This window comes from Balaenoptera acutorostrata, chromosome 5, assembly GCF_949987535.1.
Source record: "Balaenoptera acutorostrata chromosome 5, mBalAcu1.1, whole genome shotgun sequence".
In the NCBI taxonomy this organism is placed as follows: Eukaryota; Metazoa; Chordata; class Mammalia; order Artiodactyla; family Balaenopteridae; genus Balaenoptera; species Balaenoptera acutorostrata.
Window position 1 is genome coordinate 33,004,963 of NC_080068.1, and position 26,067 is coordinate 33,031,029.

General features: G+C 35.9%; 1 protein-coding gene across 4 annotated transcripts in view; it reads right to left on the reverse strand.

Annotated features, from left to right (window-relative positions):
- The window catches only part of LRBA (LPS responsive beige-like anchor protein), a 751,667-nt gene that overhangs the window by 461,049 nt on the left and 264,551 nt on the right, over window positions 1–26,067 (reverse strand). The window lies entirely within an intron of this gene.

Below are 26,067 nucleotides of genomic sequence, written 5' to 3' on the forward strand. Positions count from 1 at the left end.
CCTCTTTACAGGAAGATATCATCATCTAGAGACTGTTAAATACAATTTCCTGCATTATTAAATACAATGTCCATTCAATCACAAATGAATGTCACATATACATGCTACTATATAATAAAATAAATAACTAATAAGTACCTACTGTATAGCACAGGGAACTCTACTCAATACTCCGTAATGACCTAAATGGGAAAAGAATCTAAAAAAGATTGGATATATGTATATGTATAACTGATTCACTTTGCTGTACAGCAGGAACTAACACAACATTGTAAATCAACTATACTCCAATAAAATATTTTTTAAAAAATCACCAGTGAACAGGTAAAATAAGAGACAACACCAAGTGAATGAAAACCAAACAGAAGCCAACTCACGGAAAATCAAGATAGTAAAGTTTTGATAGCCTCATCCATCAAAGGGCAGACAGCAGAGGCAAGAAGAACTACAATCCTGCAGCCTGCGGAACGAAAACTGCAATCACAGAAAGACGGACAAAATGAAAAGGCAGAGGACCATGTCCAGATGAAGGAACAAGATAAAACCCCAGAAAAACAACTAAATGAAGTGGAGATAGGCAACCTTCCAGAAAAAGAATTCAGAATGATAGTGAAGATGATCCAGGACCTCGGAAAAAGAATGGAGGCAAAGATCGAGAAGATGCAAGAAATGTTTAACAAAGACCTAGAAGAATTAAAGAACAAACAAACAGAGATGAACAATACAATAAACGAAATGAAAAATATACTAGAAGGAATCAATAGCAGAATCACTGAGGCAGAAGAATGGATAAGTGACCTGGAAGACAGAATGCTGGAAATCACTGCTGTGGAACAGAATAAAGAAAAAAGAATGAAAAGAAATGAAGACAGCCTAAGAGACCTCTGGGACAACATTTAATGCACCAACATTCATAGTTTAGGGTCCCGGAATGAGAAGAGAGAGAGAAAGGACCCGAGAAAATATATGAAGAGATTATAGTCGAAAACTTCCCTAACATGGGAAAGGAAATAGCCACCCAAGTCCAGGAAGTGCAGAGAGTCCCAGGCAGGATAAACCCAAGGAGAAACATGCCGAGACACACAGTAATCAAATAGGCAAAAATTAAAGACAAAGAAAAATTATTGAAAGCAACAAGGGAAAAACAACAAATAACATACAAGGGAACTTCCATAAGGTTAACAGCTGATTTCTCAGCAGAAACTCTGCAAGCCAGAAGGGAGTGGCACGATATATTTAAAGTGATGAAAGGGAAGAACCTACAACCAAGAATACTCTACCCAGCAAGGATCTCATTCAGATTTGATGGAGAAATCAAAAGCTTTACAGACAAGCAAAAGCTAAGAGAATTCAGCACCACCAAACCATCTCTACAACAAATGTTAAAGGAACTTCTCTAAGTGGGAAACACAAGAGAAAAAAAGGACCTACAAAAACAAACCCAAAACAATTAAGAAAATGGTAACAGGAACATACATATAATTACCTTAAATGTGAATGGATTAAATGCTCCAACCAAAAGGCACAGGCTCACTGAATGGATACAAAAACAAGACCCACCTGTATGCTGTCTACAAGAGACACACTTCAGACCTAGAGACACATACAGACTGATAGTGAGGGGATAGAGAAAGATATTCCATGCTAATGGAAATCAAAAGAAAGCTGGAGTAGCAATATTCATATCAGATAAAATAGACTTTAAGATAAAGAATGTTACAAGAGACAAGGAAGGACACCAAATAATGATCAAGGGATCAATCCAAGAAGAAGATATAACAATTATAAATATATATGCACCGAACAGAGGAGCACCTCAATACATAAGGCAACTGCTAACAGCTATAAAAGAGGAAATCAACAGTAACATAATAATACTGGGGGACTTTAACACCTCACTAACACCAATGGACAGATGATCCAAACAGAAAATAAGGAAACACAAGCTTTAAATGACACAATAGACCAGATAGTTTTAATTGATATTTATAGGACATTCCACCCAAAAACAGCAGATTATATTTTCTTCTCAAGTGCACACGGAACATTCTGCAGGATTGATCACATCTTGGGTCACAAATCAAGCTTTGGTAAATTTAAGAAAATTAAAATCGTATCAAGCATCTTTTCTGACCACAATGCTAGGAGACTAGAAATAAATTACAGGGAAAAAACCGTAAAAAAACACAAACACATGGAGGCTAAACAAAACGCTACTAAATAACCAAGAGATCACTGAAGAAATCAAACAGGAAATCAAAAAATACCTAGAACCGAATGACAATGAGAATACAATGACCCAAAATCTATGTGATGCAACAAAAGCAGTTCTAAGAGGGAAGTTTATAGCAATACAATCTTACCTCAAGAAACAACACAAATCTCAGATAAACAATCTAACCTTACAGCTAAAGGAACTAGAGAAAGAAAAACAAACCAAACCCAAAGTTAGTAGAATGAAAGAAATCATGAAGATCAGAGCAGAAATAAATGAAATAGAAACAAACAAACAAAAAAAACAACAGCAAAGATCAATAAAACTAAAAGCCGGTTCTTTGAGAAGATAAACAAAATTGATAAACCTTTAGCCAGATTCATCAAGAAAAAGAGTGGAGGACTCAAATCAATAAAATTAGAAATGAAAAAAGAGAAGTTACAACAGACACCATAGAAATACAAAGCATCATAAGAGACTATTACAAGCAACTATATACCAATAAAATGGACAACCTGGAAGAAATGGACAAATTCTTAGAAAGGTGTAACCTTCCAACACTGAACCAAGAAGAAATAGAAAATATGAACAGACCAATCACAAGTAATGAAATTGAAACTGTGATTAAAAATCTTCCAACAAAGATAGTAAAGTTTCATAGTGAAACCAAGCAGGACCCTGTGGTGCTCCTGGGTACGGAAGCCTTCCTGTGTCCCCCGTTCCTTGTTTGTAGGGAACAGACTCCAGCCTCCATGGCCTTCCCTGAGTTCCAAAGGGGAGATTCAAGCAGTTGCTAATCAGGTAAGAGAGAGGATGCAGATACAAGAGAGGAGCTGCCGAAAAACAATAGTGCAGTTTTGGGGCAGGATCCTGGTTCTGCCTCAAGGGATATACAGAACAATATCTTTTGTGCTCGTTATAGAACTAAAACCCCCAACAAATGGAAGATGTGGGCATTCTTCATTTCAGAGAAGAGCACCAGTGGACAGATTAAAGGAACCAGAGAAGCTCATCAAGAAATTACCAGAGACCAGATTAAAGGGGCCTGTGCACACCCTGATCTTATCAGTGACCCTGCCGTTGAACAACTGCTATAAAAACTCCTCACCAAATCCTCCCAGGTTGGGACACACAGTTTTTGAGGGCAGGAGCCCACTGTGTCCCCCTTTGCCTGGCAAAGTAATAAAGCTATTCTTTTCTACTTCACCCAAAACTCTGTCTCTGAGATTTGATTCAGTTCCAGTGCACAGAGGCCAAGTTTTCAGCATCATAATGAATCCCAATCCCAATCTTAGCAGGTCTTTCTGTGTAATTTGGCAACTTTATTCTAAAAGTTATAGGAAAATGTAAAGAACAAAGAATATCTGAGACACTCTTGAAGAAGGGAAAAGAGGAGGAATAATAATCATAATCCTAATAGAGGACTTACACTATCAAATATTAGAATTTATTATAAAGATACAGCAATTAAGACAATGTGGTACTGGGGCAAAGACAGATGAACAGACCAATGAAACAGAAAAGAATGTGCAGAAACAAATATATATATATTTAATATATAAATAATTATATAAATGTTATATATAAATATTTAATATGGAAATATATTTTATATAAATATTTAATATACAAATATATATATTATATTTTACACCAGATTCCATATTTACTGCAATAAGAGGAAGATGGAGTATTTCAAGAACTGGTCCTGCATCAATCAACTGATGTTCATATGGACAAAATTAACCTTGACTACTATCTCAAACCATACAAACAGATCAATTCTAAATGGATCACAGACAAGACCTAAACACTTCTAGAAGAAGATTACATAAGAGAGCATCTTCATGACTTAGGTTAAAATAAAGATTTCTTCAACAAAATATAAAGTACACATATCATAAAGAAGAAAATTGATTAACTTAATGATTTATGCTTATGAAACCCAACATTAAGAGAATTAAAAGGCAAACTTTAGTACGGGAGATTTGGAATACTTATAGTCAACAAGGAAATTATATCTGAAATACATAAGAAAATCTTAGAAATAAAGAAAAGGCAATAATCACAATAAATAAAAACAACCAAATACACAAATAAGCACTTCACAAAAGATTTCCAAATGGCAAATAAGTTCATGAAAAGGTGTTGAGGTGTTCAGGATTACTAATCATCAGGCAGATACAAATTAAAACCATAAAAAGGGCTTCCTTGGTGGCGCAGTGGTTGAGAATCTGCCTGCCAATGCAGGGGACACGAGTTCGAGCCCTGGTCTGGGAAGATCCCACATGCCGCGGAGCAACTAGGCCCATGAGCCACAACTACTGAGCCTGCGCGTCTGGAGCCTGTGCTCTGCAACAAGAGAGGCCGCAATAGTGAGAGGCCCACACACCGCAATGAAGAGTGGCCCCCGCTCGCCGCAACTAGAGAAAGCCCTCGCACAGAAATGAAGACCCAACACAGCGAAAAATAAATAATAAATAAATAATAAATTAAAAAAAAAAAAAGCTGGACCAGAAAAAGTTTAAAAAAAAAAAAAACCATAAAAAATATACTACACCCCACCAGAAACACTATATTTAAAAAAAAAAAAGACTCTAGTATCAAAATTTGGCAAGGATATGAAACTACAGGGACTCTCACAATCACAAAATATACTTAACAGAATGTTTACAGCAACTTTATTTATAACAGCCAAACACTAGCAACTACCCAAATGCCCATTAAGAATAAAATGAATTTTCTAAATGGTGGAATAGTCATACAATAAAACACTAAAAAGAAACAACTACTGTTATGCACAACAAAGTTAATTTCACTAACAGGGTTAAGCAAAGGCACACCAAAAAATATATACCATATGAATCATCTTGTATAAAAAAATATTTTTGGGGGCCTCCCTGGTGGCGCAGTGGTGGAATCCACCTGCCAATGCAGGGGACACGGGTTTGAGCCCTGGTCCAGGGGGATCCCACATGCCGCAGAGCAGCTAAGCCCATGCACCACAACTACAGAGCCTGCGCGCCACAACTACTGAAGGCCGCACACCTAGAGCCCATGCTCCACAACAAGAGAAGCCACTGCAATGAGAAGCTGACGCACCCCAACGAAGAGTAGCCCCTACTTGCCGCAACTAGAGAAAGCCCGTGCGCCTATAGCCCATGCTCTTTAACAAGAGAAGCCACCACAGTGAGAAGCCCGCACACCGCAACAAAGAGTAGCCCCAGCTCGCTGCAACTAGAGAAAGCCTGTGCGCGGCAACGAAGACCCAATGCAGCCAAAAATAAATGCTAATAAAATAAATATTTTAAAAAATCTTCTCTATAAAAAAATGTTTTTTAAACTAATTTATGGTAATAGAAGTCAAGAGTTTAACAGATGATTAACTTTGGTGATACTACAGACCTCTCCATATAATGATTCATACTGAATGCTAGTAATGATCATACACTTTTAAACATTGCAAAAAAATACCCTGAATATATGAACGATTGACCCATTCTTGGTAAATGCTTCCATAATACCATTCACCTACCATAAATACCAACAGAATGATCATTTTATCGAAATGGCAGTCTTCTGGAATATGTTATATAAAAGTCTTCTTAACTCCCTTCTTTAAAGGAACTGGAGAGATAGAATGGGCAGGGCTACAATTATGTTCTTTATGTCAATAGCAAGAGCAGCTAAACTGCAATTAGATAATGCCCACCTACAAAAGTTAGACCCAGCAGTCATCAACAATGGCATGTCTACAGACATTCCATGGGGTTCTTGCATCTCTTTGTAGCAACTTTTTAAAAATAAATAAATAAATAAATTTATTTCTTTATTCATTTATGGCTGCACTGGGTCTTCGTTGCTGCACACAGGCTTTCTCTAGTTGCAGCGAGCTGGGGCTACTCTTTGTTGCGGTGTGCGGGCTTCTCATTGCAGTGGTTTCTCTTGCTGTGGAGCACAGGTCTAGGTGCGCAGGCTTCAGTAGTTGCGGTGCATGGGCTCAGCAGTTGTGGCTCGCGGGCTCTAGAGCGCAGGCTCAGTAGTTGTGGTGCATGGCCTTAGTTGCTCCGCGGCATGTGGGATCTTCCCGGACCAGGGCTCAAACCCATGTCCCCTGCATTGGCAGGTGTATTCTTAACCACTGTGCCACCAGGGAAGTCCCTGTAGCAACATTTTTCTCAAAAATATAAATTAACACAGATGTAGAAAACAAACTTACGGTTACCAAGGGGAGGGGGGAGGGATTAATGGGGAGATTGGGATTGACATATACACACTACTATATATAAAATAGATACCTAATAAGAACTTACTGTGTAGCAGAGTATTGAGCAGTATCTCTACTCAATATCCTGTAATGACCTACATGGGTAAAGAATCTAAAAAAGAGTGGATATATGTATATGTATAACTGATTCACTTTGCTGTACACTTGAAACTAACACAACATTGTAAATCAACTACTGTATACTTCAATAAATATTAATTTTAAAAATATGTATACATTAAGTATGCATAGACTTTGATACAAAGCAATCCTAGTAACTTGACATATGAATATGTTCTCACAAGTGCAGAAAGATGTGTGTGTGTACAAGGAAGTTCCCTATAACACTTAATAAGAGTGAAAAACTGAAAGAACCAAAATATACCATCATATAATGAGATAGATTCTTCTGAATTAACAACAGAAGTTTTTCCACAATATATTATTAAGTGGAAAAAATTTTTGAAGAATATTATGCACAATATGAGTTTGGGAAAAATATGAAAGGAAATATACCAAATTTCCAGTCATTGAGAATAAGGTCAGAATTACTAGAATTATGGCATGTGAGCCAAATCTGGCCTGCCAACTATTTTTGTTAATAATGTTTTATTGGAACAAAGCCATGCCATGCCATGCCCATCTGTTTAACTATTATCTATGGCTGTTATCACATTATAATACCACATAAAGTTGAGTAGTAGTGACAGAGACCATATGGCCTGCAAAGTCTAAAATACTTACTATCTGGCCCTTTACAAAAAAAAGTGTTCCACCCCCTTCTCTAGAAAGTTAGGCTATATGTCCTCCTCCTCATATTTCCCTATTGTTCTAAGTTTTACAACAAGTAATAATTAAAAGAAAGGAAAAGAGAAAATCCCTAAGGAAAATAAAAAGGCTTCCTGCTCTCCTACCACTTTTTCCATATCTCTATTAAGTTCATATACACTACTTATAATTTGATTCCAGGTCTGTCAGACCCTCTCCATTAACCCCAAACTGTCTCCCAGTCACTTTAGAAGTTAATGCAATGTACTATCTATGATTTTTGGGTAACATCATTAGGGTAAACAGTACACATTCGGGCATTATAGATAAAAACAATCCCTAGTGCAATTTTAAAACCTGCTAATGAATAACTTCCTATGACTCTACAGATAGAGAAAGCAACTGCTTTCATAGTGTAGATGTGAAATATTGGTTTGTGCTTTAGTTACTCTCTAGAGACCAAAAACCACATTGTGAATTTAACATCAATATACTGCCTCACAGCACTCAAATATTAATTGAATTGATTAGTCACTGGCACACCAGCCTCTCAGTCCCCAAACAAACAACCTCAAAGTTATTCTAGTCCCTCCCTCTTCGCTACCACCTTCCTCCAGGTCCCTAATCAATCTGCAAATACTGCCAATATCTCCTCCGTAATATTTCCAGATTTAATTTATGCTCTCAATTTCACCATGCCCTAAAATATCAACCCTTAATCATTTCATACACAATATAACTGAATAAGTCTTCTGAGTATTTACTCTGATCTATTAACATTTTTGTGCACGATTCCCTCTGCCTTTTGAATCACTGTCAAATATCTATTCAATACCTACTATGCTATAAAGATGCTAAGCACTGGAGATGAACTTTCCTTATATTTTAGTTGGAGAGGAAGAGAATACTCTGAGGTCCTTTCCAGCTTTAAATACGAATAGATGTGCTATGGTGGACACACACTAAGGTGACCTCCAATGAGTCAAGGTCTTGTATGATCCCATTCCACTGAGTTTAACCTAGGCAGAATCTTGGACTTGGTTCTAGGAAACAGAATATGGCAAAGATGATGGGATAGAAATTCCTTAATTAGGTTACTTTCTATAGCAGAGATGATGGGATAGACACTCCTGTGATATGTTACATTATATAGGCTCTGCCTTGGCTGACAAGAGATTCTCCCACCAGCCTTGAAAAAGTAAGCTGCCATGGCATGAGAGGGCCATGTGACAAGGGGCTAGGATAGCCTCTAGGAGCTGAGATCAGATCCTAGTGACAGCCAGCAAGAAAATGGAGACGTCCGTCCTAAAGGTGAAAGGAACTGAATTCTGCCAACAACCATGTGAGCTTATAAGTGGACTCCAACCTCCAGAGAAGAACACAGCTTGTCTAATACCGTTATTGCAGACCTGTAAAATTCTCAGTTGAGGGTCCAGCTGAGCTGTGCCCAGATGCCTGACCCAAAGAAATTATAAGATAGAAAATGTATGTTGTTTCAAGCTGCAACGTTTGTGAGAATTTGTTATGTACCTATATATAAGAAATACAAATACAATTAGGACATAAGAATACATGTGCTATCATAATTCAGTAGAAGCCAAGATCCCTATGAGCTCCTCAAGATAAAAAAAAAAGCACCAACAGAGAGCAAAAGCATAAAGATGAGCCTTAAATCAAGGGCAAAAGCACAAAGAAGAGGAAATGTCATTGTGGACAACAGCATGAACAAAGTTATGAAGAGGGGAAAAAATGTGTTATGTTTTGAAGAGAACCAAAACACCCCTTCCTGACATTTTTTTTCAAGATGGACACAATGTACAGATATCTAAATAGATAGACAGATAATACTGTCTTGTTTTGTTTTGTTTTGGTGCTTTGCATAAAGGTAACATATGATGTAAAAAAAAAAAAAATCATGCAAAACTTAAATAATGAAGCAACAATGGAAAGGCCCCAACTCCCTTTCCTATCCATTTTTCAGAATAATCCACACAACCATTAACAGTTTATGTTCCTGTCCTTACATTTTTCTAAATTTATAAAAACATACATGGTATCTGTGGTATACATGTGTATATATAGTAAGTATGTATATGTGTATATAAATATTTATGTACACATGTGTAAAGGAGTCATACTATACAAAGCTATTTATTTTACTTAATGGTGCACCATTATCACACAGAGAACTTTTGAGGGTGAAATGTAACATAATTTATGAAACTAGTCCCTTATTCAGAGATCATGCATTCCTTCCTCCTCTACCCTGACTGCTAACATCATTGCTATTTACCTAGTTACTGAAGCTAGAAATATCAGTCATATTTGACTCTTCCTTCCTCATCATCCTTCACTTTCAATAGACCAAGTACTGTCCATTCTACCTCTGCAATAACTCTAAAAGCTGTTTCTCTCTGTAACATTTTCCAGTGCTTCAGGCACTCAACATCATGGTTTCAATTTTTACAATAGCCTCCAATCAAATGTCCTTCCATTAATCTCATTATTCCAGCCAATGCCTCATCAGGGTCATTTTTCTGAAATGAAAACCTGATCATCACTGTACACTTTTTAAAAGTTTTAACTACCTTCCCACGATCTCCAGAAATTTTGCTACTCCTTTATACCGTAAGACTGCTTTCTCAAACATTATACTTTTATACTGCTTTACATCTGTCCCTACTATTCTCCCAGCCAGGAAACACATCACTTCTTATTCCATCTTGCTTATCTTATTAATCCTTCAAAGCAAAACTCAAGATTTAACTACATAAAATCTTTTCTGATCCTACATAGGTTTTCCCTCCACAGAACTAAAAAACAAAAGGTACATATGCCTCTTTTGTGGTACTTATTACACTGTATCATTCTGTTTGACACCATCTCAATTATATATTTAGAAGTCTGTTTTCCATTCCAGATTGCACCAACCTTGAGTAAATTATCCTTATTATCTCCAGATACAGAACAGTGCCTGATCACCGCTCGGGGACTAGCAGTGCTTGCGTGGAAAATAAACTCTTTGAAAATAAACTCTTTGAACGTTTGCTTATGCCAGGCAATTCTAGGCTACTATATGCGAGGCATACAAAGATACATAGAACTGTCCACAGGGAGTTTACAATCTAACATAGGAAGTTAGGACTACATGCAAATAGCAAGGTAACTGTTATAAGTACCTTAAGGTTCTTAAAACGTTCTCTTCTCTTATCTTCTTCAATGCGATATAGCACATTCCTGGTTCTTCTCCTTAGTAGCTGCTTCTTCACTGTCTCCTTTCCTACTGCCTCCTTCTTGTACTACCTCTAAATTTTGTAGTTTCCCAGAGCTCAGTTCTGTTCCCTTTCCTCTATCTAAATTATTTCATCCATCCTACAGCCTTCAAATCTCACCTGCATGCTGCTGATTCCTATATCTCTAACCTTACTCTTGGTTCCCTGTACTTTCAACCCACATAGTCAACTGTCGAACTGAAATCTTCACTTGTATATCCAATGGGCATTTCAAATTTAACATTTCCAAAACAGAACTCTTGATTTTACCTACCCACTGTCAATAAAAACTCTTCCCCTATCTCTACTTCATTTTTTCCTACTTCAATAAATAGCTCCTAAGTCCCCTTAAGTATAGCCCTAGGATTAATTCTTGATTTATCTTTCCCTCACCTCCAAATCCAAATCATGAAGGCAAGTTCTACTGCTTTAACTCTTAAATATATCACATATCACCATTGCTATCACACCAGTCTAAGCCACCTTCACCTCTTGCCTGAAATATTTCAGTAGTATCTTCATTGATATATCTGCTTCCATTCTTGCCCCATACCCTGACCCTATCACAATTCATTCTTTTTTTATTTTTTTTATTTTTTCCCCCCTTTTTGGCCACACTGTGTGGCTTGCAGGATTATAGTTCCCTGACCAGAGATTGAACTTGGGCCCTCGGCAGTGAAAGTGTGGAGTCCTAACCACTGAACCACCAGGGAATTCACCACAATTCATTCATTCTTTTAAAAACATAGCTCATGGTGTACAGAAAAGTGCATAACCACATGCAAAAGAATGATGTTGGACCTTTATCTTAGACCATGTATAAAAATTGACTCAAATGGATTAAAGATCTAAATATAATACCTACAAATATAAAACTCTTAGAAGAAAACATAGGCAAAAAGCTTCATAACCTCTGATTTGGCAATGATTTCTTGGATATGACACCAAGAGCACAGGCAACAAAAGAAAAAAATTAATTAAACTACATCACAATTTAAAACTTCTATGCATCAAAGGACATAATCAACAAAGTAAAAAGGCAATCCACAGCATGGGAGAAAATATTTGTAAATCATATACCTAATAAGGGGTTAATATCCAAAATATATAAAAAACTCCCACAAATCAACAACAATAAAAAATAAATAACTCAATTCAAAACTAGGCAAACTACTGAATAGTTATTTCTCTAGAGAAGATATAAAATAGTTAATAACACAAGAAAAAAGGCTAAACATCACTAATCATTACAGAAATGCCAAATGAAAACCACAATGAAATACTACCTCACACTCACTAGGATGGTTACTATCAAAAAAAACCCAGAAAATTAATGTTGGCAAGGATATGGAGAAATTGAAATCCTTGTGCACTGTGGGTGGGAATGTAAAATTGTGCAGCCACTAAGGAAAGCACTATGGCAGTTCTTCATATTTAATTTAAAAAATTAAAATATGATCCGTATCTCATATGAATCATACATGTGTCATATGACCAGCAACTCCACGTCCAGGTATACAGCCAAAGAATCCAAAGCAAGGACTAGCAGCATTACTCACAAAAACCGAAAGGTGGAAGCAACTCAGTGTCCATCAATGGGTGAAACGATAAGTAAAATGCGGTATATACATATGATGGAATATTACTCAGCCTTTAAAAGGAATGAAATTCTAATATGTGCTACAACATGCATGAACCCTAAAGATACTATGCTAAGTGAAAAAAAGCCAGACACTGAAGGACAAATACTGTATGATTCTACTAATATGAGATGCCTAGAGTAGTCAAAATCATCAAGACAGAAAGTACGACAGTGGTTGCCAGTGGTAGGAAGGAATGGGTATAGAGTTTCAGTATAGTAAGATGAAAAGAGTTCTGGAGATGGATGCTGACAATGGCTGTGCATGTAAAAGTGAAGGTACTTAATGCCACGGAAGTGTACACTTTAAAATGGTTAAAGTGGTTAAGTTTTATATCATGTGTATTTTACCACAGTTAAAAATAAGTAAATTAAAACCTAAAAAATAAACACTTAAATGTCACCATCAAAAAAATGAAACATAAAACTCTAAGTCACATCATGCCACTCCTCTGCTTAAAACTCTGCAACGTATTCTTACCAAAGAAAATTAAAACCGAATTTCTGACCACAGCCTACAAGGACCTATGTGATCAGAAACATGGATACTTTTGACATTTCCAAACCTCACTCTCTCCTTTTTTGCTCCAGCCACTCAGGCCTTTTATTTGTTTCAATAAATCACAAACATCATTCCCTCCTCAAGACCTTTGTTCTTGATATTTCCTCACCTTAAAAGGTTGTGACCTAGATCTCAAACTGTTTGGCTGCTTCTCTTCATTCAAATCAAGTGTCAGTTCTTCACAAATCTCCTCTACACATGCTATATTGGCTTCCCTATAAACTCTCCCCTCTTCACTCTCATAACCTTTTCCTGTATTGTTTTCTTGTAAGCATTTATTACTATCTGAATTATCTTATTTGTTCATTCATTTCTTTATTACTTGTCCTCTCCTCTATGTCAGGAGAGTCTTATTCACAGCTACATCTTCTGTCTCCAGAACAGTGCCTGACATGTAGACTACAATCAATAAATAAGTACTAAATGAATGATGGAAAATGAGTGCCAAAACCACCCGCAATTTATTTTTTGTCCTTTCTTTACATCCAAAGTCTTAATTTCCATAAGATCCAACTGAATCTTCTTTCCCTCTAAGGAATATTCCACAATTCTATAAAGGCCTTTATTTTATGCCAACTTATACTTAATGCTTATTATATACATAGCAGATATTTTACTTGTTTACACAGTATCATAAAAATTTCATTCAATTGCTACCTATATTACTCTATCCTCCGTATCATACCACAAGTGATTAAGGAAGCACATCTTTTACCTATTCTTCTTTTTTAATCAACCATAGTACCTAAGAGGTACTGTTCAGGTAGACTGTACTCCAGTAGTCTGCAACCTTTTTAGCACCAGAGACCGGTTTCGTGGAAGACAATTTTTCCATGGGGGGTGGGGATGGGAGGTGTGATAGTTCAGGCAGTACTACAAGCGATGGATCAGGCAGTAATGCAAGCGATGGAGGGGATGCGAGCGATGGTTCAGGCAGTAATGCTACCAATGGTTCAGGCAGTAACACGAGCAATGGGGAGCGATGGGGGGTGATGGGCAGCGGCAGATGTAGCTTCGCTCGCCCTTCCGCCACTCACCTCCTGCTGTGTGGCCCAGTTCTTAACAGGCTGCGGACCAGTTTGGGACCCCTGCTGTACTCAACCATTATTTGATAAATGGATAGTTTGTGACAATGCTTTAAAGATTCTCAAGTATCTAAATGTATCTAGGTAATTTAAAGTAAAACCTTAGAGATTTTAGATTAAACAACTATGTCAGAAATATAAGTTTGAAAATTTTTCACTACATAATACAAAATATTACTGTCTAACCTTATTTATTTAAAAGAATATTTTAAAATTTGATTAGAATGTATATAAAGTATTTAATATTACTTCCAAAGAAAAAAGGAAGCATAAATATTTCTCCTTCATAATTTAAAATATGATTTTAAAATCCAATATTTCAGAAGGCCCTCACTACATGCCTCCCATTTATTTTAAATTGGACACATAAATATGACTTTTCCTTTTATTATGGAAAATATAGAAATGACTTCACAAAATAAGTAATAAGATATCTAAATGAATAAAGAATTGTTGCTTTTCTAAGGGGCCAATATTTTCCATCTATGTGCATATTTTCTCAAATATACAAATTATACAGTATTTAGCAACTGTAATGTTATCTAACAGTTGTGAAAACTATTCTAGCCAACAAAGAATTACAGGTGAGTTAAATTTTTAATTATAATAAGCAGTCTCAAAATAGTAGGCTTACTATTTAGTAAATTAAATCTCTAAATGCAGAGCACAAAATGATTCACATATTTTATTATTAAGAAGAAAAACTATGTATAATTTATACCTACAGCACAAGGAGAAATAAAAAGTGCTTGTGTCAGCCCTAGGAAACAAACAGCCCTATCAAGTGACCAACTAGGAAAGATTCATGCTAGGAGCTCAATAAATAACAGTAATGATGACAACCAGCTCCCATAACTACATTACAGCCCATTGTCCACATCTGATTATACTAGTCTAGACCTTGGGTAAGCACATACGCACATTTGCACCAAGAGTTTTCCAATATTATGCTCTGTTTCCTGGGCTTTCTGTGACCCCCATCAGCAGCGACTGTCAGATTTTCTCTACTAAACGTCTTTACCATTGATGGGAAAGGAAAGTTACCACTTTTCTGCACCCTAACAACTGCGAATATGGAAGCAATGTGACTGAATTGGCAATCTCTCTAACATTGTAATTACTTTCGAATTAACTACAGAGAACTGACACAAACCAAATCTGAGAGGAAAAAGTTGTTTCCAAAGTCTTCCTTCAGTATTTTCACAACTAATAAAACCTCACTTCTCAGACTATATTTCATTTATCAACATATTCTTTATTCTTACATTGTAGAAGTATTACATAACTCTCCGTTTAACTACCTCTTTGCTCACATCACACACACACACACACACACACACACACACACACACGATAGCCAATAAATCAGTATCACAAAAATCCTTAAATTGATACCTCTCTGCTCCTTTCTGAGGTAAAGCCCTCAGTAACAACTTTGAGTAAGAGACACAAAGGGTCTAACATCATAGAATACACAAGCCTGAAGTCTGAGAAAGAGCAGACTGATCACTAACTAAAGAGTATTTTTTTTTTTTTTTTTTTCCACACACACACACACTGTATTTTATTTTTACAAGAGATAGATAGACTGACACCAAGCATTGTACATGGATGACCACAACAAAAGCAACAATGATTGCAATTACCAAACATGAAACACTAAAGAGTATTTTTAAATAAACTTTTCAGTATTCTTTAACAGGCTTCGTACGTATTTAAAGCCAATCTAGACCTTTCTCAGTTTAGGAATAGTCCAGGTGGTACCTACTTCTGGAGGCTAATAACCTTTATCAGGAGGACTATAATATATCAATACACTTTACTACAACTGGGATGGAAAGAACAAATTATTTCTCCTGAAAATGTAAGAACTCAGTAACTTAATATAAGTTTCAAATTTAACATAAATGTCATAGCCTGATATGAATCTACTTTTCCAAACGTATTTTGTACAGAAATCCCAAGTTGAGCATTTCAAAACAATAATTCATGGTAGTAGAGAGGCTAGAAAGGAAGCAGATGGGCTGTTGGCAAGGTGGCATGTTCTAGACGAAACAAGTTATTAGGACTATGAAATATTTATTCTCAATGTATATAAACTGGGAAAGAAGACAGTCATATAAAACAGCAAAAACAAGGGAAACCACTCTGCTTACTCCCCAATTGGAATCCACTTTAGGATTTCTCTGTTACAAAATATCTACCATCTTCTATTTTCCTGTAACTGCCTTTGTCGCCACTGCTAGTTGCATTTGCATATCATTTCACAGGAAAACACTCTTTTAGATTCCACCTTGACCACCTTATTTAAAACTGCAACATACACAACCAGGAAAGCAGCGGAGGAGGAAAGAAGCTCACACACCACGGCCAGTATCCGGGGCCCAAGGAGGGCCAGAGCAGCACCAGGTAATCCCCTTTACATCTGAAAGAGCCTCATTTCAGTGATCTAAACCACTGTTATTGCAGGGTTAAAATAAAGCCGTGAGGCTGACAAAGTCATGGTGTTCTGGCTGGGTGTCACGCCTGAGCCTCTGAGGTGGGAGAGCTGAGTTCAGGACACTGGACCACCAGAGACCTCCGGGCCCCACATAATATCAACTGGCGAGAGCTCTCCCAGAGATCTCTGTCTCAACGCTAAGACACAGCTCCACTCAACAACCAGTAAGCTCCAGTGCTGGACACCCCAAGCCAAACAACTACCAAGACAGTAACACAACCCCACCCATTAGCAGAGAGGCTGCCTAAAATCATACTAAGTTCACAGACACCCCAAAACACACCACCGGACATGGTCCTACCCACCAGACAGACAAGATCCAGCATCATCCACCAGAACACAGGCACCAGTCCCCTGTACCAGGAAGCCTACACAACCCACTGAACCAACCTTACCCACTAGGGGCAGACACCAAAAACAACAGGAACTACAAACCTGCAGCCTGTGAAAAGGAGACCCCAAACACACTAAGTTAAGCAAAATAAGAAGACAGAGAAACACACAGCAGATGAAGGAGCAAGGTAAAAACCCACCAGAACAAGCAAATGAAGAGGAAATAGGCAGTCTACCTGAAAAAGAATTTAGAGGAATGATAGTAAAGATGATCCAAAATCTTGGAAATAGAATGGAGAAAATATAAGAAACATTTAAAAAGGACCTAGAAGAACTAAATAGCAAACAAACAATGATGAAAAACACAATAAATGAAATTTAAAATTCTCTAGAAGGAATCAATAGCAGAATAACTGAGGCAGAAGAGCGGATAAGTGACCTGGAAGATAAAATAGTGGAAATAACTACCACACAGCAGAATAAAGAAAAAAGAATGAAAAGAATTGAGAAGAGTCTCAGAGACCTCTGGGACAACATTAAACGCACCAACAGTCGAATTACAGTGGTCCCAGAAGAAGAAGAGAAGAAGAACAGTACTGAGAAAATATGTGAAGAGATTATAGCTGAAAACTACCCTAATATGGGAAAGGAAATAGTCAACCAAGTCCAGGAAGTGCAGAAAGTCCCATACAGGATAAATCCAAGGAGAAACACATCAAGACACATATTAATCAAACATTCAAAAATTAAATACAAAGAAAAATTATTAACCTGCTGTATAAAAAAATAAATAAAAGAAATTTCAAAAAAAAAAGAAAAAAATATGAAAAGCAGCAAGGGAAAAGCAACAAATAACATACAAGGGAATCCCCATAAAGTTAAGAGCTGATCTTTCAGCAAAAACTCTGCAAGTCAGAAGGGTGTGGTGGGACATATTTAAAGTGATGAGAGGGGAAAACCTACAACCAAGATTACTCGACCCAGCAAGGATCTCATACGGATTCGACAGAGAAATTAAAACCTTTAAGACAAGCAAAAGCTAAGAGAATTCAGCACCACCAAACCAGCTTTACAATAACAATAACAAACCCAAATCAATTAAGAAAATGGTAATAGGAACATACATATCGATAATTACCTTAAATGTAAATGGTTTAAAGGCTCCAACCAAAAGACATAGACTGGCTGAATGAATACAAAAAGAAGACCCGTATATAGGCTGTCTACAAGACACCCACTTCAGACCTAGGGACACATACAGACTGAAAGTGAGGAGGTGGAAAAAGATATTCCATGCAAATGGAAATCAAAAGAAAGCTGGAGGAGCAATTCTCATATCAGACAAAATAGACTTTAAAATAAAGACTATCACAAGAGAAAAAGAAGGACACTACATAATGATCAAGGGACCAATCCAGGAAGAAGATATAACAATTGTAAATATTTTGCACCCAACATAGGAGCACCTCAATATATAAGGCAAATACTAACAGCTATAAAAAGGGAAATCGACAGTAACACAATCATAGGAGGAGACTTTAACACCCCACTTTCACCAATGGACAGATCATCCAAAATGAAAATAAGGAAACACAAACTTTAAATGACACATTAAACAAGATGGACTTAACTGATATTTATAAGACATTCTATCCAAAAGCAACAGAATACACTTTCTTCTCAAGTGCTCTTGGAACATTCTCCAGGATAGACCATATCCTGGGTCACAAATCAAGCCTTGGTAAATTTAAGAAAATTGATATCATATCAAGTATATTTTCCAACCACAATGCTATGAGACTAGATATCAATTATGGGAAAACATCTGTAAAAAATACAAACACATGGAGGCTAAACAATACACTACTAAATAACCGAGAGATCACTAGAGAAATCAGAGGAAATCAAAAACTACCTAGAAACAAATGACAATGAAAACATGACGACCCAAAACCTATGGGATGCAGTAAAAGCAGTTCTAAGATGGAAGTTTATAGCAATACAAGCCAACTTCAAGAAACAAGAAACATCTCAAATAAACAACCTAACCTTACACCTAAAGCAATTAGAGAAAGAAGAACAAAAACATCCAAAGATAGCAGAAGGAAAGAAATCAGAAATATCAGATCAGAAATAAATGAAAAAGAAATGAAGGAAATGACAGCAAAGATCAATAAAACTAAAAGCTGTTTCTTTGAGAACATAAACAAAATTGACAAACCATCAGCCATCACTGCAGCACTATTTACAATCGCCAGGACATGGAAGCAACCTAAGTGTCCATCGACAGATGAATGGATAAAGAAGATGTGGCACATATATACAATGGGATATTACTGAGCCATAAAAAGAAATGATACTGAGTTATTTGTAGTGAGGTGGATGGACCTAGAGTCTGTCACACAGAGTGAAGTAAGTCAGAAAGAGAAAAACAAATTCCGTATGCTAACACATGTATATGTAATCAAAAAAAATGGATCTGAAGAACTTAGGGGCAGGACAGGTATAAAGATGCAGACATAGAGAATGGACTTGAGGACACGGGGAGGGATACGCGTAAGCTGGGATGAATTAAGAGAGTGGCATGGACATATATACACTACCAAAGGTAAAATAAATAGCTAGTGGGAAGCAGCCACGTAGCACAGGAATGTCACCTCGGTGTTTTGTGACCACCTAGAGGGGTGGGATAGGGAGGGTAGGAGGGAAAAGCAAGAGGGAGGAGATATGGGGATATACATATATGTATAGCTGATTCACTTTGCTATAAAACAGAAACTAACAAACCATTGTAAAAAAAATATACTCCAATAAAGATATTAAAAAAAAAAGAAAACCATCAGCGAAACTTATCAAGAAACAAAGGGAGAAGACTCAGATCAATAGAATTAAAAATGAAAAAGGAGAAGTAGCAAATGACACTGCAGAAATACAAAGGATCATGAGAGATTACTACAAGTGACTATATGCCAATAAAATGGACAATCTGGAAGAAATGGACAAACTCTTAGAAAAGCACAACCTTCTGAGACTGAACCAGGGAGAAATAGAAAATATAAACAGACCAATCACAAGCACAGAAATTGAAACTGTGATTAAAAATATTCCAACAAACGGAAGCCCAGGACCAGATGGATTCACAGGCAAACTCTATCAAACATTAAGAGAAGAGCTAACACCTATGCTACTCAAACTCTTCAAAATACAGCAGAGGGAGGAACACTCCCAAACTCATTCTATGAGGCCACCATGACCTTGATACCAAAACCAGACAAAGATGTCACAAAAAAGGAAAACTACAGGCCAATATCACTGACGAACATAGATGCAAAAATCCTCAACAAAATACTAGCAAACAAAATCCAACAGAACATTAAAAGGATCATACAACATGATCAAGTGGGGTTTATCCCAGGAATGCAAGGATTCCTCAATATACGAAAATAAATCAATGTGATAAACCATATAAACAAACTGAAGGAGAAAAACCATATGATGATCTCAATAGATGCAGAAAAAACTTTTAACAAAATTCAACGCCCATTTATGATTAAAAAAAAACCTGCATAGAGGGAACTTACCTCAACATAATAAAGGCCATATATGACAAACCCACAGCCAACATCGTTCTCAATGGTGAAAAACTGAAACCATTTCCTCTAACATCAGGAACAAGACAAGGTTGCCCACTCTCACCACTATTCTTCAACATAGTTTTGGAAGTTTTAGCCACAGCAATCAGAGAAGAAAAAGACATAAGAAGAATCCAAGTTGGAAAAGAAGAAGTAAAACTGTTACTGTTTGCAGTTAGCATGATACTATACACAGAGAATCCTAAAGGTGCTACCAAAAAACTACTAGAGCTAATCAATGAATTTCGTAAAGTAGCAGGATACAAAATTAATGCACAGAAATCTCTTGCATTCCTATACACCAATGATGAAAAATCTGAAAGAGAAATTAAGGAAACACTCCCATTTACCACTGCAACAAAGAGAATAAAATACCTAGGAATAAACCTACCTAAGGAGACAAAAGACCTGTATGCAGAAAACTATAAGACACTGATGAAAGAAATTAAAGATGATACAAACAGATGGAGAGATATACCATGTTCTTGGATTGGAAGAATCAACATTGTGAAAATAACTATACTACCCAAAGCAATCTACAGATTCAATGCAATCCCTATCAAACTACCAATGGCATTTTTCACAGAACTAGAACAAAAAATTTCACAATTTGTATGGAAACACAAAAGACCCCGAATAGCCAAAGCAATCTTGAGAAAGAAAAACGGAGCTGGAGGAATCAAGCTCCCTGACTTCAAACTATACTACAAACTACAGTAATCAAGACAGTATGGTACTGGCACAAAAACAGAAATATGGAACAGGATAGAAAGCCCAGAGATAAACCCATGCACATATAGTCACTTATCTTTGATAAAGGAGGCAAGATTATACAATGGAGAAAAGACAGCCTCTTCAATAAGTGGTGCTGGGAAAACTGGACAGCTACATGTAAAAGAATAAAATTAGAACACTCCCTAACACCATAGCCAAAAATAAACTCAAAATGGATTAAAGACCTAAATGTAAGGCCAGACACTATAAAACTCTTAGAGGAAAATACAGGCAGAACACTTTATGACATACATCACAGCAAGATCATTTTTGACCCACCTCCTAGAGAAATGGAAATAAAAACAAAACTAAACTAATGGGACCTAATGAAACTTCAAAGCTTTTGCACAGCAAAGGAAACCATAAACGAGATGAAAAGACAACCCTCCGTATGGGAGAAAATATTTGCAAATGAAGCAACAGACAAAGGATTAATATCCAAAATACACAAGCAGCTCATGCAACTCAATACCACAAAAACAAACAACCCAATCCAAAAATGGGCAGAAGACGTAAATAGACATTTCTCCAAAGAAGACATACAAGTGGCCAACAAATACATGAAAAGATGAACATCACTAATCATTAGAGAAATGCAAATCAAAACTACAATGAGGTATCACCTCACACCAGTCAGAATGGCCATCATCAAAAAATCTACAAACAAATGCTGGAGAGAGTGTGGAGAAAAGGGAACCCTCTAGCACTGTTGGTGGGAATGTAAATTGATACAGCCACTATGGAGACCAGTATGGAGGTTCCTTTAAAAACTAAATATAGAACTACCATATGACCCAGCAATCCCATTACTGGGCATATACCCTGAGAAAACCATAATTCAAAAAGAGTCATGTACCACAATGTTCATTGCAGTTCTTTACAATAGCCAGGACATGGAAGCAACCTAAGTGTCCATCAACAGATGAACGGATAAAGAAGATGTGGCACATATATACAATGGAATACTACTCAGCCGCAAAAAGAAACAAAATTGAGTTATTTGTAGTGAGGTGGATGGACCTAGAGTCTGTCATAGAGAGTGAAGTAAGTCAAAAAGACAATAACAAATACTGTATGCTAACACATATATATGGAATCTAAAAAAAAAAAATGGTTCTGAAAAACCTAGGGGCAGGACAGGAATAGAGATGCAGACGTAGAGAATGGACTTGAGGCCACGGGGAGGGGGAAGGGTAAGCTGGGACGAAGTGAGAGAGTGGCATGGACATACATACACTACCAAATGTAAAACAGATAGCTATTGGGAAGGAGCCGTGTAGCACAGGGAGATCAGCTCGGTGCTTTGTGTCCACCTAGAGGGGTGGGATAGGGAGGGTGGGAGGGAGACGCAAGAGGGAGGGGACATGGGGATATATATGTATACGTACAACTAATTCACTTTGTTATAAAGTGGAAACTAACACACTATTGTAAAGCAATTATACTCCAATAAAGATGTTAAAAAAAAAAAAGCAACAAAGGAAAACAAAAGAAAAATCTTAACACGTGGAAGAAGTTCTGCAAGAATATATAATAACCAACTATAGTATAGGGAAAACAGAAGACTTTTCACTTCCTAATTTAAATATTGTTTAAAAAACTTAATAGGAACATTTTATGACCAAAATTTTAAATAAAAATAAAATTTGAAAACTGAAAGAAAAAAAAATTGCAACATCCCTTGCCCCACACTGTACCTATTCTCTTTAATTCGAATGTTTTAACCTTCTCATTGCACTTATCACTTTCTGACCTAATATGAAGTTTTTAATTTCTTTATCGTCTATCTATGCCAATTAAAATATACTATAAGAGGGTGGGAATGTCTACTGTATCCACTGCTGAACCCCCAGAACAGCATATAGCAGGCATTCATAAATATTTTCTAAATGAATGAAGTGAACTGACTGTCTTCATCTTATTTTCATTTAATTCTTCTCAAAGTTTAGCTGTCTTTTCTTTTTCTCCCATCCCTAATTTGCCTCTCTTTTTCTATACTCATTTTCATTTAATATAGTAAATGATTCCATTTATATATAAACCATTGTAGTTTTTAATAATGCATAAGGTTATGAAACTTCTATACAAACACAAGCATATTCTACAGGCATTCTGAATCCACACCACATTTTCTGAAAATTATATACTTATCCTTGCTGAGAATGGTCAACTGCAATGCCAAACACATAAAGCCCTTAAACCTAGTGCAATTTAGCATTTTTAGGGAGTGAAAAACATAATTTAAATGCAGCACCATTATTTTACATTGATCACAACAAAACAAGCCTAAAAAGTAACCACAGAAAACTGAGATCAAGCTGGAAAATTAAAAGTGAAAAATAATTTGACCATATGACTGTTTTAAACCAAAACACATGAAGAAATGAAATAAGAAAAATGTGTGTATCCTAATTAAGGGGAGAAAATTCTAGTCCTCTTTAATAAGCCATTAAACTTTCAAAAGTAATAAACAGTAATTTAAATAACCTAATCTTCAAGAGGAAAGAACAGCACATACCTCTTTCTAAACACTCCACACAAATTTCTACATCAATTTAATCTAGAGTAAATGGAGATGAAAGTCTCCTCTCAACAAATCTTTGAAACAATCACCTCTTACTCTACCCCAAAAATAAGATCATATCCAAACAACTGTTCATAATATTTAATTGGAATCTTACTACACATATAATTTTAAAATTTAACTGGAAAGCATATGGCTCTTTAAGAAACACTCCCGAGTTTCCAAGAGATTACTTTGATTCAGACTATATCTTTGGTTGGCTCAGATAAGAATGTATCTTAGCTACACTGTTTATGTAAGTGCAACAAATACCTTGGTCTTTTACCAAAATATAACCCAAATAATAGCCAAGTGGGTCAGAATAAAATGAAATGTGTTTTTGCCCTCTCTCCTGTCCTCCCTTCTCCCTCTTTGCCTTCCCTTCCATTCAGTCTTCTCCTAACTTATTCAATACATATTTATTAGAAATCTATGACTCTTGGAGTGAAAGAAAATGCTGGAGCTACTCAATAAATGTTCAGAAAACACAACTGCAATCTAAGCAGTTGAATTCTGAAGAGACAGACAAGTGTATTAGTACTAGAAACATTATGTCTTTTATGAGGTTATTTACATATTTGGATACAAGTCTGAATTATTGCTGTAATAAGCAGATACTGACCATCCCCAGGAGATAATTAAGCAATGTGTCCAACAGTATATGGGATAATCTGCCCTTTCTGTGCTTTTCAAGTCCAGTGAAAAGGAAAGAGTCCTAGGAGGAAATTTAAGAATAAAATCCTAGGAGGCTACAGAAGTTCTCAAAATGTATTTTTAATAAACAAAACCCAATACTTTAAATATAGGTCATTTTATAATCACTTATCTATTTAAAATATTATAATTCAAAATGTGAATTTATATCTTAAAAACTTTAGCAGATATTATTCCTTTAAACTAGGTTCCATAGTCTACTACTTTCCTGATTTTTACCATCAAAAATTTTAAAACTTTGATTGGCCAATGGAATCATGTCTCTTTTCAACTTTATAAATGAGGAGACAAATTAAAAAGACAGGATCCCTTGACATTTTAAACTATAAAAATTTTACTTATAGGGAATCTGCACTGATTTTTCAGAATCTCAGAGTATAAAAACAAAAACAGTACCACCTAAATATATAAAACGTGCAAGATAATCAATATTTATTCATTACATTGTTCCTTCTAACACAAGTCAAACAAGTGAAGTCATAAGACTTAGTAATGCTCACAGAGCAGCTACCTTGATCAAAACTGCCGAGAACAACATCAGGGGCTTAAAATACTCGAAAAAATATTTGTTGGATGGATGGCAGGCAGGCTGGCAGGAAGAAAGAAGGCTACCTAGCAGTTGGATCTATTTCTGCTGGCAAAACTAACACCCATATTGAGATACTAAAGTTTTTAAAAGAGAGATCAATAAAACCATTAAGAGATAATAGGAATAAGAAGAAAGGCAAAATATGAAATCTAAACCCCTTTATCCAAATGAGAAAAGACTTTCAAGGTTCACTGATAAAGAATTTAATTTAAATATATAAGCAACAGTTCTACTGGAATTAGTTTAATTAAATTCATTTTTCAATTAAATATATCTTAAGGTGAAAGAAAAAGCAACGAACATAAAATGAAATCGAGTACACAAATAAATCAACTGAAGCCCTATATACATAATAATGTTACCTACCATGCCTGAATTTAGAACAGATTTTCCTATTCCCTATTAATGTGGTGCCCCAGCATCACAGAACATTCTAAAAGAATGCTTTAATATTCTTTAAAGAATTTAAAACTGTTTAAAGAAACCTGTGTCTTTCAGAACAAATAAAACACTTTTAGATCAATTATTTGCATATTTGAAAAGTCAATTGATGGTGATGATTCAGTATACCACAAAATATCCATAAACAAAAATTATGATCCAGAAATAACAAAGTGATACACCAATGATGAAAGAATGTTACTACTCACAAAATGTGGATATTTATTTTTTTTAATTTATATCTTTTATTAATGTTTATATATTTTACTTTGTCTTGGTAAAAATTGTCAAAGAAACATAACTTGATTATGTCAGTGATTACTGATTATTCTATTTCTATAAACAATCTGTTTAAAATGGAATGTTGTGTTGTTTACAAGAAAAATACAAATAATTCATCTCAAAACTATCAAAACAATGTATTTACAGAGAAAGTATCTAATCAATTAAACAGGTAAGTTAAGAGAAACATTTCTACCAAACAACAATTACTTATGTCTGACCTAAGTTAATTGATTTGCTAATGATACCCATCAAATCTGATAAACCCTATGCTGTAGTCTCTCTCAGTCTGTAAAGGTTTACATGTTATTTACACTAATAAAACATTAATCAAGGACCAAATTTATGGCAGCTACTCTATAAATGGGGTCAAGGCAGGTCAGACTTACATAAAAAGAAAAAAAAGGTTGGTCTCTGCAGTGAAAAGAAAA